This window comes from Ursus americanus, chromosome 6, assembly GCF_024610735.1.
Source record: "Ursus americanus isolate L20-20 chromosome 6, mUrsAme1.1.p, whole genome shotgun sequence".
Lineage (NCBI taxonomy): Eukaryota > Metazoa > Chordata > Mammalia > Carnivora > Ursidae > Ursus > Ursus americanus.
Window position 1 is genome coordinate 25274177 of NC_142132.1, and position 14072 is coordinate 25288248.

Sequence of the window (14072 nt, forward strand, 5' to 3'; positions counted from 1 at the left end):
CAAGGAATGCCTTGCTCTGGAAATAGTGGGCTTTCTGTCACTGGGGAATCTTTGGGTTTGTTGAGGTCGATGTAACTAACATTTATTGAGTGCTGTGTGCCAGGACTGTGCTGAGGACCTTCCCTCTATTATTTCATCTTGTGACACCCAATGAGGTGTAGCTACTATTGTTATCTGTTCCTGTATTATAGATGAGGGAACTTGGTACAGTAAGGTCAGGTAACTTGCCCAAGGTCTCATGATTTTTAGTGGTGGAACTGGAATTCCAACCTGTTCTGACAAACTCCAAAGCTGGTGCTTTTAACCATCAATGGGATTCAAGCGTGGTATGGGGGTCTGGAAGGGCTCAGGGGTCCGTTCGACCAGAAGATTCGGTGACTGGGAAAAAGGATGCCCCGTCCCCTTAAGGAAAAGCGTCTGCGTGTACACCAAGGCAAGGTGGTCCGGGGCCTTGGTGAGGGACCGGGCACAAGGCCAAGGGATGGAGACCTAAAAGACATGTAAGGGTTGTCAACGTGCCTTATCCCACAGCTCGTCAACAACTGCTGTTCTGTTTTTGGTGGATCTCGAAAACCCGTGCTAGGGCCGGAGGCGCACGCCCGAAGGCAGGGCTGCTAGGGAGCGTCGCGGCGGCCCGGTTCTGCGGCGGAGCTGGGGAAAGAACAGCACGCCGGTCCCTGGCCGGGCGCGAGCTGGGGGCGGTGCCGGGGCGGCGGGGGCGGGGAAGGAGCTCGCCGAAGCGGCTGCGGCAGTTGCGCGCTGGCATTGCTGCCGTGCGGCGGGCTGGTGAGTGCGGCGGGAGTCGCGGAACCGCGGGGAGGGAGCGGCCGAGCGAGAGAACGGGAAGGCAAGGGAGGGAGGGTGCGCGGGAGAGCGCGCGACTTAGGACCGGGGGCCGCCTCCTGCCCCTGCCCCACCCGGGCCTCTGCGCCCCTCGGGCCCCTCTCCTCCATCCCAGCGCCCGCCTGCGCGCCTGCAGATTCGGCAGCCGCCTCCCGGCTCGGCGCCCTCCGCATCCCCAGCGGGCCCCCGCCTCAGAGCGGCCCCCACCTCCGCGCCGCGGCGACGCCCCCAGCCCCACGTCACGCTCGCGCCATTGTTTCCCTGCCGTCGGCTCGCCGGGACCCGCCTTACCCTCGGAGCGCGGCCCTTCGTCTCCTCAGAGCCAGCCTCGCCGTGTCCTGCCCCCCCTGCTTTTCTCACGCGGGTGGCAGCCCCCATCCCGCCTCAGGCGGGCCCCTCTTCACTCAGTCCTGCTTATTTTTTCCGGCCGACGCCGGCTTCCGTCGGCACCAGAGGCCAGCCTTTCCGCCCCTCTTCATGGGCCTCACCCCCTGCGCGTTCCGGGTGGCCCCCAAGGAACTGGCGGACCGTCGTGGTAGGAGGCGAGGTTGACAGCGTTTTCGCCAGAGCCGCAGGAAATTGCCAGTTTTTGTTAGCCCACATGCCAGTTTTGTCGTTTGCAACACTTCCTGGAAAGCTCACATCGAATCGCAAGCCGCCACAAAAACCATTATTTCCAAACGGCTCCCAAGTCAGGCGTCAGCTGTCTGGTGGCGGCCCACTCCCCCCCTTTTTTTTTTTTTTTAAGATTTTATTTATTTATGTGACACAGAGACAGCCAGCGAGAGAGGGAACACAGCAGGGGAGTGGGAGAGGAAGAAGCAGGCTCCCAGCGGAGGAGCCCGATGTGGGGCTCGATCCCCCAACGCCGGGATCACGCCCTGAGCCGAAGGCACACACTTAACGACTTCGCCGCTACCCAGGCGCCCCCCCACTCCCTTTTTTTTTTTTTCCCTGGGGACCCCTGAAGCTGGTGAAAGCCGAGGGGGAGATGCAGAGCTGAGGCCCGAACCATTAGTTGTAAGCATAACGTTTGGATATTTTGACGTCAGTAGGCCTCAGCTTTTAAAAGCAGTGGGTAGAACGTGGTGTCATTTGTTGTTTTCCCATGCCGTGGGCTTTAGGGCCGTTACGTTTGAGGGATGTATTGTAAAGTACTGTGCTCTGCAGTGACTAGTCACCTTTATAGGGTTGTGTGGGTGCGTCTGTGCGTGTCCGATGCAGACAGGTTCTTGATTGAACTGTATTTGTTTTGTAATGCCTGCACACTGTTCATCTTTCCTCTTAAGACAGCGGATGCAAATTCTAACTGTAACCTGAAAGGAAGAATGTTGAAACAGTACCGTTTACCATGGAAACTTAATGTGATTGAGGTCTTTTTAGGTATTTACCGCGACACCTTTTTTTTTCTTCATTTAATTTTATTTAAGTAGGCTTCACGCCCAACGTGGGGCTCCAACTCACAACTCGGAGATCAAGAGTCGCATGCTGTACACTGAGCCAGCTAGGAGCCCCTACTGGGACAGTTTTCAACAATGGTTAGAATTTATCCAGATGAAGACATCCAGGCCTGTAGAAGTTAAGTTCAATAAGACATAGCTAGTTAGTAATTAAAATCAGAGGTCTACATGAAGGGCTGATGCTAGCACACACAGACTTTATTTCTGAAATGCATTTCTTTTGCAATATAAGCCACTATAGTTTCAGCTCTTATAGGTTGTTGCTGCATTTACTCTTATTAACCTAGAATTTAGATTTTAGAATTTAGTAACCAGTCCGTAAAATGAGAGGGCTGGAGGAGATGTTCTGTAAGGTTTCTTTCAGGTTTTTTGGTTTGGTTTGGTTTGGTTTTTGGGGAAGATTTTATTTATTTGTCAGAGAGCACGTGAGCAGGGGGAGGGGCAGGCAGAGAGAGAGAGAGAAACAGGCTCCCCACTGAGCAAGCCCGAAGTGGGACTCGATTCCAGGACTCAATTCCAGGACACTGGGATCATGACCTGAGCCAGAGGCATACATTTAAGGGCCTGAGCCACCCAGCTGCCCCGGCCCCGGTTTCTTTCAGTTCTAATATTTGATTCCGTTGTATGAAAATTTACAATTAGCTACACGTTTCCAAAAGTTTATAATTGTAGGAAGATTTACAGAGAGAGAGATTTACTTATAGTATCTGCAAGCCTTACTACTGACATCAGGTGTATCTTCCTAAAGAAAGCCAAGTTACGGTGGAATGTTAAGAGGAGGGATGTTCATTCATCTGTCTCTAGGCTGTTCTTGCTGTTTTATGGGAGAAAGAAAGCACTTAAGATGTGTGGTTTTATTCTTAAATACGTCTTTTCATTGCTTAGCTTTCTTAACAAAAAACTTAATTCAATGAAATAGCAGAAGAACAAAAAACAAACCCCAACTTTATCATACTATTTATGACTATGTTCTTTTCCAATTCCTATTTAAACATAGTTTTTATGTAGTTTCAGTTGGTATGTACATATTTTTAATTTTCATTTACCCACATTTCTGGGATGTCCATGTATCTGAAGAATTCATCTACTTTTTGTTTGTAGAGGCTCTGTAACATGCTTTTAGACCAAGTAGTCAGCAATGCCTGGCATACAGACTCTCAGTAAATTTTTGTTGAAGAAATGTAGCATTTTGAGCCACTTAGACGACATCTATGAACACAAAATGTTAAATATCACAGGGCATATGTTCAGTGACATTTGAGCAGTAAAGGCAGTCAATACTTTGAGCCATGAGATAGCATCACATATGTTTGAGGGTGTGGTTTTTGGAGTCTGGGTTTGAGACCTGGCTTGCAGCTTACCATCCATGCAACCTTGGAGAACATGGAGGGCCTCACTTAGTTTCTCTAACCACGAAAAAGGGGAAAATAGAACAAATTTCACAGGGTCTTGTGGATTAAATGGGATAATTCCATTGAAGCAGTACTGGCATACCTTAAATTCTCTATAAATGTTAACTCTTGCGTTTTTTGTTCAAAGTGGGGGACGTTACTGCATGTTGGTGGAATCAGAAAAACAAGATGGTGACATGAGAGTAAGAAGATGCAAAAGTGGATATAATGAGGGTTTAATGAATAGGTTCTCACTAAAAGTATGTGGTAGAGTAATAGTATGAGATAAAGCTAGAGACAGAATTTCTGGTAAGCTGTTTACAAGATAGGCTATGTGGATTTCTTGAAGATAGAGCACAATTAATGAAGTAAGATAAGCTTTTTTTTTTTTAAGGTTTTGTTTATTTATTTGAGAGAGCGAGAGAAAGCACGAGTGAGAGTTGGGGAGCGGGAAAAGCAGGCTCCCTGCTGAGCTGAGAGCCTGACATGGGGCTCTGTCCCAGGACCCCAGGATCATGACCTGAGTTGAAGGCAGATGCTTAACCCACTGAGCCACCAAGGTGCCCCAGGATAACCTTTTTTAATGACTGATTGGTGTTTGTTTTGTTTTTTAGGTTCAGATGTAAGAAAGTTCTTTGCTTTAAAGATTCGTTTATTCTAGAGAGAGAAAATGTATGAGTGGTTGAATGGGGGGAGGGGCAGAGGGCGAGGGCTTGAGAGAGACTCCTGAGCAGACTCCCTGCTGAGTGGGTAGCCCAATGCAGGGCTCAATCTCATGACCCTGAGATCATGACCTGAAACCAAGAGTCAGATGCTCAATGGACTGAGCCATCCACATGCCCTTCAAAGTTCTTTGCTTTAAGGAAGTTGATTGCAAATTATTATGGATCACTAAATTTCTTATCATTTGACACAGTAAATCTTATATGACTTTTTATTATTTGAAATTTGATTGTGTTCTATGATTGGTTACCAGAGTTTCGCAGTGCTGTTCATTTTTTTCTTTTTAAGGTTTTATTTATTTATTTGACACAGAGAGCATGCCCACGCATAAGCAGGGGGGAGGGGCAGAGGGAGACGTGGACTTCCCTGTGAAGGGGGACCCCGATGTGGGACTTGATCCCAGGACCCTGGGATCATGACCTGAGCAGAAAGCAGATGTTTAACTGACTGAGCTACTCAGGTGTCTTTTGTTCTTTCTTAAATGGAAAACAGCTTTAGCAACAAGCCAATAAAAATCAATAAAAATAGCAAAATTGCCAGCAGAGCAGCAAAACTGCCCTCTTTTTAGGTGGATTACAGAATGAGAAGGATTGGGGCACCTGGGTGGCTCAGTCATTAAGCATCTGCCTTCGTCTCCGGTCATGATTCTGGCATCCTGGGATCGAGCCCCGCATCAAGCCCTGCATCGGGCTCCCTCTGCTCCCACTCCCCCAGCTTGTGTTCCCTCTCTCTCTCTCTCTGTCAAATAAACAAAATATTAAAAAAAAAAAACACCAGAATCAGAAGGGTTAGGATTAAAGGATTAAATTGACTTGGAGAGTGTTGAACTATTTGTTCCTACCTTTTGTGTGTATCTTTTTTTTTTTTTTTTTTAAAGATTTTATTGATTTGTTTGAGAGAGTGAGCATAAGCTGGGGAAGTGGCAGGCAGAGGCTGGCTTCCGGTTGAGCGTGGAGCCTGATCCAGGGCTTGATCCCAGGACCCTGGGATTATGACCTGAGTCAAAGGCAGATGCTTAACCAACTGAGCCACCCAGCCTCCCCACTTTTTTTTTTTTTTTTATGTAGGCTCCAAGCCCATCCTGGACCCCAGTGCGGGGCTTGCACTCACAACCCTGAGATCAAGACCTGAGCTGAGATCAGGTCGGATGCTTAACCAACTAAGCTACCCAGGTGTCCCCAGTACATACAGCTTTTTTTTTTTAAGATTTTATTTATTTATTTGACAGAGAGAGACAGCCAGTGAGAGAGGGAACACAGGGGGAGTGGGAGAGGAAGAAGCAGGCTCCCAGTGGAGGAGCCTGATGTGGGGCTCGATCCCAGCCTAAGCCGAAGGCAGACGCTTAACAACTGAGCCACCCAGGCACCCCAGTACATACACTCTTATTTAATACATTATACATATGATTTTGCAACATTTTTTTTGTTGTTAAACATTTTTTAAAAAATTTATTAATTTGTTAGAGAACAAGCAAGCAATAGAGAGCATGGAGGGGGAGGGACAGAGGGAGATGCAGACTCCCTGCTGAGCAGGGAGCCTAATGCAGGGCTTAATCTCAGGACTCTGAGATCCTGACCTGAGCCAAAGGCAGATGCTTAATTGACTGAGCCACCCAGGCAACCCTACATCATTTTTTAAAGATTTATTTATTTGAGAGAAAGTGGGAGAGTGGGGGGAGGGGCAGAGGGAGAGAGAATCCTCAAGCACACTCCTGGATGAGTGCAAAGCCCAACTCAGGGCTCAATTCCAGGATCCTGAGATCATGACCTGAGCTGAAATCAAGAGTCAGGTGTTTGAGACACCTAGGCACCCCAACATTGTTTATAGTATGTGTCTATGTTGATTGATAAGTCTTTAGTTCATTTCCATTGCTCTATAGTGTTGTATTATATGAATAAACCAGTTTGTGGATTTTTAGGTGTTTCTGATTTTTTTTTTTTTTGCTATTGAAGCATAAACATTCTTGGATTGTCATGTTGTTTACATGTGTGAGAGAATTCTTAGCTAAAGAAAATTTTAGATTGTAGAGTATGAAGATCTTCCAACTTTATTAGATAATGCCAAATTATTTTCCAAAATACTAAATAATCAACAGCAGGTTGTGAGAGTTCCCATTTTGCAATATCCTCACAAACACTGTCTAGACTTTAAAATTTTTAAACGAAACCAAATTTCATTTTAATTTGCTTTTCCCTGATCATAAGTGAGGTTGAGCTTCTTTACATCTGTTTATTATAAGATTTCCTTTTCTGTAAGTTGTATTTATAGACTTCTATTGGCTTGTTTGGTTTTCCATCATTAGTCCATAGCTCTCTTTATTTACTAATCCTCTCAATTATGGTGTAGCAAATATCTTCTCAGTGTTTAGTCTCTCATTGTGCAGAACTTTTACATTTTTATTTCAACTATTGGCAAAATTTCAATACAAAAAAAGTGCAATCATAGTTCAGTGAATTTACCTTTCATCTGGATTCACCAGTTAACATTGCTACATTTATCTTTCATTTATATGTTTTTTTCCTGAATCATTTAAAAGTAAGTTGCAAGTGGAATACTGTGCAGCCATCAAAAAGGAAATCTTGCCATTTGCAACAACGTGGATGGAACTAGAAGGTATTATGCTAAGCAGAATAAGTAATCAGAGAAAGACAGTTATCATGTGATCTCACTCACATGTGGAATTTGAGAAACAAGGCAGAGGATCACGGGGTGGGGGGGGGGTGAGGAATGAAACAAGAAGAAACCAAAGAGGGAGACAAACTATAAGAGACTCCTAATCTCAGGAAACAAACTGAGGGTTGCTGGAGTGGAGGGGTGTGGGAGAGATGGGGTAACTGGGTGATAGACATTGGGGAGGGCATGTGTTGTGAGCACTGTGTATTGTGTAAGACTGATGAATCACAGACCTGTACCCCTGAAACAAATACTACATTATGTGTTAATAGTAAAAAAAAAAAAAAAAAAAAAAAGTTCTAAAAAAGATGCGTATATCTAATCAGTATAACAGTTTTAAACCTTTCACCTAAAAAAAAAAAAAAAAGTAAATTGCAGACATCATGACACTTCATTCCTCAAAAGATCTTGAATATCCTAAAAACAAAGATGTCCTACAAAACTACATGTTTAACATGGAGGTAACATTGTTATCTAATATCTGGTACATATTAAAAGTTTCACAGTTGCCCCCAGTAATGACCTTTTTTTTTTTTTTTTTTTTTTTTTTTTTTTTTTTTTTTTAAGTAGCCTGGGTGTGGAGCTCAGTGCAGGGCTTGAACTTGCCAACCTGAGATCAAGACTCAGATGCTTAACCAACTGAGCCACCCAGGCACTGCCACTCTCCCCAAGAAAGAACTTTATAGTTTTTCTCCAATCTAATCCTTGGTCCTGGATCTAGTCAAAGATCATGAATTGCATTTAGTTGCCATGTCCCTGTAATTACTTTTAATCCACAGTACGTCCAGCTTTTTGTTTGTTTTCATAATATATATTTGAAGAGCCCAGGCCAGTTGTTTTGTGGAACAAAACTATAATAAAGTCCTATGAATGTAGTCTCTTTCAGATTATCTTCTTGTACTGTCCTCACCCTTCTTGTAATGACATGAGATGATAAAATGTCTATGTGATGAGATGAAGTGAAGTGAATGACATAGGCATGGTGACGTAACCTTGAGCTACTATCCACCTTCTGACTATACCCTTCTGACTATACTCTTCTGACTATGCAGCAGAAGGAAGATCATCTGCTTCTGGAAGTTGACCATGGGTAACTGAAGCCATGCAAAGGGAAACCACGGATTGGGGGGGGGGGGGCTACTGTTCTACATGGTGCAGAGGCTGCAAATGTTAAACAATGTAAGCTCTAGCATTATAAGTAATTTATTAAGCACTGTGTGTCAGCCATTGTTCTTAGCACCTTGCACTTAACTAATGTATTGAATCTTTGTTCCAACTCTGACCATTTTGGAGTGAAAGAAACTGAAGCAAGTGTGTAATTTGCTCAGTCATAGAGATAATTAGTTGGAGGCAGGTTTTGAACCCAGGAAGTGTGACTCTAGAATCTACGCTCTTCATCACAAGTATAATTCTATGACCTTAGTCAAATTATTGAACTTCAGTATGCTGTTTTCTTCTTTGTATGACAACTCACATGGTTGTGAGAAGTCAGATAAAATATGTATAGTGCTTAAAATAATAAATGAAAAAGGTGAACACTTAGTAAATGTTAGCTGTTAAATTAGTGTTATTAGGGCATTGAACTTACACATATGTCTGAATTTTTACCGAATAAGTAGACTAATCCATAAATGTGAATTTATAAACCAAAAAGTGGAAATACTGTGGTGAATATTTCTGACTTTCTGATTTTTATTATTATTTTTTATTTTGTGAGAGGAAAGATAATAGGTAAAGCAAAGTTGAATAGTACACCAGGAATTCATCAGTAAAATAATTAGTTCATTTTGAAATCAGACAGATTTTTTTTTACCTCCTTTTTTAAAGAATATGCAAGAATCATTACTGAAGGTGCAAAGTATTTTATATTGGCTGAATGTAAAAACTGTTAGGCTTCGTTACCTTTATGCTTTTGAAAGACCGTAGTTAATTATAGTAATATACCGAAGAAATAGATGGCATACTACATATCCTCAAGCCCATTCATTTAAAATGTTTTCTTTACATGCTTGTTCTTTGTGTCAATGACCACGTTATTGTTGAAGGTCTTGTATTACTTAAAACATTCAGTTAGAAGCAACCTTCATATGCTGATATAGAGCAGATATATAGCATTCTGTGTGATAGGGCTGAGGTAACAGAATTCTAGGAGTAGCAGCAGTAGAATGTTGAGGAGAACTAACAAAATTCAGGTCTTTTTTGTATGTTTAGGAACTTTAGGGACATATGAAATAAAATTGTATTTTCCAATTAGTTTCAGACTAGAGATTAGAGCATGTTATTGCTTGAAGAAAAACAAATTGTCAAGGCAACAGGTACTGCATTTCTCACTTGACAAGATCTCTTCTCAGTTTTGTTATTTTCCATCAGAGAACAAGGAACCTTTTGTTCCAAGGCCTGATGTCGAAATGTTAGCAAAATATTACGTTAATCAAGCCAAGAATCTTGTGTTTCTGAACCAAAAGTAAGATTTCACAAAGACTCATTTAGAGCATTAAAAGGAACTTGTGCAATATTCTTGAATTTTCAGGCTTACAAGAATTAGCTTCTAAAAAGCAAAGACCTCCAAGTGTAGAGGTTTAGGAGTTCCGTTTGTTTCTGCCTGTCTGTACCAAGTCTGCTGTTAAAGGAGCTGGGGTTACAGCAGCAAACAAAACAAGTCTCGCCCTTATGGAGCTTACATTTTAGAGAAAGGGTCTGACTCTAACTGTCAAAATATATCATGTCTGGAAGAGTTAATGTGCAAAAAAAAGAAAAACAGGGATGCCTGGGTGGCTCAGTTGGTTAAAGCGTCTGCCTTCGGCTCAGGTCATGATCCCAGGGTCCTGGGATTGAGTCCTGTGTCAGGCTCCTTTCTCAGCAGGGAGCCTGTTTCTCCCTCTGCCTGCCAATCCCCCTGCTTGTGTGCGCTCTCCCTCTCTGTCAAATAAATAAAATCTTAAAAAAAAAAAAAAAAAAGCAGGTTAAGAGGATAGCAAATAGTATGCATGAGTTTATTAGTTGGAATTTGTTAGCTGTATCACTTGGTGTGCAAAGTATGAATGCTGGCCTTTTACAGGAATGTATAGTGCAACTGAGGGCAAATGATAGAACTGAATGAAACTAATGGAATAAAAAATGACCAAAAAACTGTCATGAACTATTCAAAAGGCAAGAGGGTAATGAAACATTTAACACTGTTTACATAACAGTTTTAAAGAGTCTCCCTCTTGGGGAAAAATTGACTACTACATCTTAAAATGCTTTATGTGATTATTTTCTTCTATGTATTACTTTTATGATTAGAAGGAACAAAAGCTACAAAGATACTTTCAGAGCTATAGTTTGTTACAAAGCGCTGTCCTTTGAATTGGAGATGACACTGTTGTCGGGAAGGAGGAATTTTCTCTGCCCTTCAAAGTCCTAGCTGGACTAAGAATCAAATTGACATGAGACAGATTAGCAGGAGAAAATCAAATTTAATAGCATACATAGGAGGAATCTGCAGAGATATGGAAATTCCAGAGACAGGCAACATGATTCTTGTGTGAGCTGAGGAAAAGGGGTAAGGGCCTGAGGATACAAAGGGCAGAAAGACCATTAGCAGGAAGATGAGAGGAAATGGTTGGAAAACAAAGATTGCCTTATGTATATAAGTGTCTTAGGTAGGGGAATCTCTGTTAATAGCTCTCTTCTTGGTACAAGCAGGCAGTTGAGGGGGAGGTAAAGAGCTTTTCCTGAATCTGCTGGGTTTTGACTGCTTTTAACTCAAAACAGTGTTCATACCAAAGTGGCCCATCTTGGGGCAGCCAGCCCTTGGCCCCTTGTATTATTAACAATAGATACTATGATTTAGATTTTCAGCAGTATTGTTACAGGAATTAATCTAAACCTGGATCTGACTTCCCTTGTTTTCTAGGGAATGTATTTGTAAGTTTATGTTACAAAGGGGACCCTAAGCCACACATACTGTTAAAAAAACTGACCACTATATTTTCTTGGTTTTACTTGCTCATTGGTCAAGGAATAGGGTTATCAAGGGCTATGTGTAAAATGTTCCCACTTATCAAACAGATACCTCTTCCTTACTGTCTGCATCAGCTGGTAAAGGTGACTGTACATATGTGCATTTTCCTTTTGGGAGAAATGGTCCACAGCTCTAACTGGTAAGGCTTATTGTATAGTCCATACTGTCAGTATTCTTTTGGTTCAACATACCTGATAGTTCATATATAACCTGTGTTAATTATATGGATTGTACATTTAAAGCTGCTACCGAGTTGTTAGAACGCAAGAGTGAAAACAAGGTCATATGAATTATTTTGTAAGTTTCCTTTGTATCATAACAAAGGAAATTTTTTTTAAAGATTATTTGAGAGCGAGCTAGAGAGTGCTCTTAAGCGGGAGGAGGGGCAGTGGGAGAGGGAGAAGCAGACTCCCGCTGAGCAGGGAGCCCCATGTGGGGCTCCATCCCAGGACCTTGGGATTATGACCAGAGCCAAAGGCAGACACTTAACCGACTGAGCTACCCAGGTACCCCACAAAGGAAATTTTATTTATTTTATTAAAAAAAATTTTTTAGGATTTTTTTTTTTTTTTTTTTTTTGAGAGATTGGGAGATAGAGAGCGAGATTCCAATGAGAAGCAGACTCCTTACGGAGCAGGTCCCTGGGATCATGAGCCGAAGGCAAACACTTAACCCGACTGAACCACCCAGGCACCTGGAAATGTTTTTAAAAAGTCAACTATAATAAAGTAATTTTATTACTTTACACACATGTGCACACACATACACAAACATAATGTGTCTACTTAGTTCAGTACCAGACCCTACAAATGGAAGATGTAGCTTTAACTCTTCTTTTTCTGTAAACTAGTTTAATATGTGTAATATGCAACGAAGGTTGTATTTATGAGGATTAAAATAAATTTCACACTGGTGAGAAGATTTGAAGAAACCAGTCAAAATTATCCTTTTCATTCAAGTTTCAGGGCAGTGTTCTTAGAATGGTTGATTATAAAACTTAACGATGTCAAGTTTTCAATTTCAAACAATAAATTCCGGTGAAGTTTAGTAAAACACTGAGAGTTCATATTTACATACTATTATCATTACCCCATTATCTATATTGACATACTCTGTTGAAAAATGAGTATTTGATTCAATATACAGTATAAAACACTTTGCCAGATAGACTTGTGCTACATAATGTGTTTAAGTGCTATTCCCTTTTTTGTTGTTAAAGATTGTATTTATTTGAGAGAGAGTGCACGCGGCGCGGGAGCTCGCCCCGGGGCAGGGGTGGGGCGGGGGACAAAGGAGGGGGAGAAGCATACTCCCGGCTGAGCAGGGAGCCCAAAGCCGGGCTTGATCCCAGGACTCTGGGATCATGACCTGAGCTGAAGGCACATGATTAACTGACTGAGCCACCCAGGTGCCCCTTAAGCGCTGCTCCTTTCCAAGTGAATTACTGATGTGACCTGAAACGTTTAAAATGGTTTTGCTAACCAGGTTTATCCTGCAGTTTCAGTTATTCTTTGCTTCCTGTTTTTAGCAGTTGCCTGGAGCTGTTGGGGCAGCTCGTTTCCCTTTTTGAGGTGGGGGGAGGGTGACATTAGTGGTGAAAGGAACCGAGTATGTTTTGCCTATGAAATATTTTTTAAGTGTGAAATTACAGTTTTTCAAATGCTTGAACGCTCATTTCACTTGTAACTTTTCAGGCTGTATATTTTATGTTGAAACAAAGAATTTTCTAACTGTACCATATTGTTTGAAAGGAGTTAAAATTGAGTTTTTATTCAGTATTAGTCATTGCTGTACCTTACTGAAAGAAACTCCTCTTAAGCTTGACACTTAAACAGATGACAAATGAAATATTTACCTACTTAATAGAAATCTGTCTCTTCTTTTGGCCAGATGATAAAGCATCTTCAATTTTTTTTTTTTTTTAAGATTTTATTTATCTGTTCATAAGAGACAGAGAGAGAGAGAGGCAGAGGGAGAAGCTCCCCAAGGAGCAGGGAGCCCGATGTGGGACTCGATCCCAGGATCCTGTGATCACGACCCAAGCCAAAGCGAGATGCTCAAGCAACTGAGCCACCCAGGCGCCCATCTTCATCTTTACTTTTAATATTACTATGAAAAATAGTTAAACATTAGATTAATCCTGTGGATAGAGTTCAAAAGTCTGTCATACAGGGTTAAAATGTGTTAGATAAGATCATAGTAAAATTGTCATACGAGGAATTGTTTGAAGATGATGATTTAAGAAAATCTTACCCCTTACCTTCACATAACTATATAGACTTCATGGCACATTTTATCCCATGTTAGTGGTAATCATTTATGTTTACATTTTAGTTTGATTTTTTTTTTTTTTTAAGATTTTATTTGTTAGAGAGGGTGCATGTACAAGCAGGGGGAGGAGCAGACGGAGAGGGAGAAGCAGACTCCCTTTTGAGCAGGTAAGCCCAACATGGGGCTCCATCCCAGGACCCTGAGATCATGACCTGAGCTGAAGGTAGAGGCTTAACAGACTGAGCCACCCAGACGCCCCTAAAGTTTTATGGTGTCTTTGCTGAGAGTGTGCAACTTGAATTTTCAAAATAAAATATATTTTGTTTAGTCCATGAATGACCCAAGAAAGTGCTTTGAATTTTTCCTACAAATAATTTGTAAGAAGTAATAAAAAGTAATAAAAAAGTTAAAATACATGGGGGAAATCTTTCTTAGGGTAATTACTACCTCTAATTTTTAAGGAAAGAAAAAGTCTGACTTTCAAAAAAGTTTCACTGAGGTATAAATACATACGATAAACTACACAAATTTAGAGTGTACAATAAGTTTTGACATGTACACACTTGTGAAACAATCACCATAATTAAGATAATGAACATATCCCTCCCAAAAGTTTCCTGGGTCCCTCTTTGCCTTACTGCTTCCCCCTCCGCAACCACCGATCTTATTTCTGTCACTATAGGTTAGTTTGCACTAATAGAATTT

At 41.8% G+C, this 14072-nt stretch overlaps 1 protein-coding gene across 3 annotated transcripts in view; it reads left to right on the plus strand.

The window, feature by feature from the left end:
• The first annotated feature begins 708 nt into the window (after positions 1–708).
• Positions 709–14072, plus strand: part of NT5C2 (5'-nucleotidase, cytosolic II) — an 86183-nt gene continuing 72819 nt past the window's right edge. Inside the window, exon 1 of one of the 3 annotated variants that reach the window (XM_045803019.2) lies at positions 709–786. The gene's annotated coding sequence lies outside the window, so the exon portion shown is untranslated. Of the gene's footprint in view, positions 787–7953; positions 8181–14072 lie in introns of those variants that run through there. The other 2 variants (XM_045803020.2, XM_087862745.1) reach the window with 2 other exon arrangements.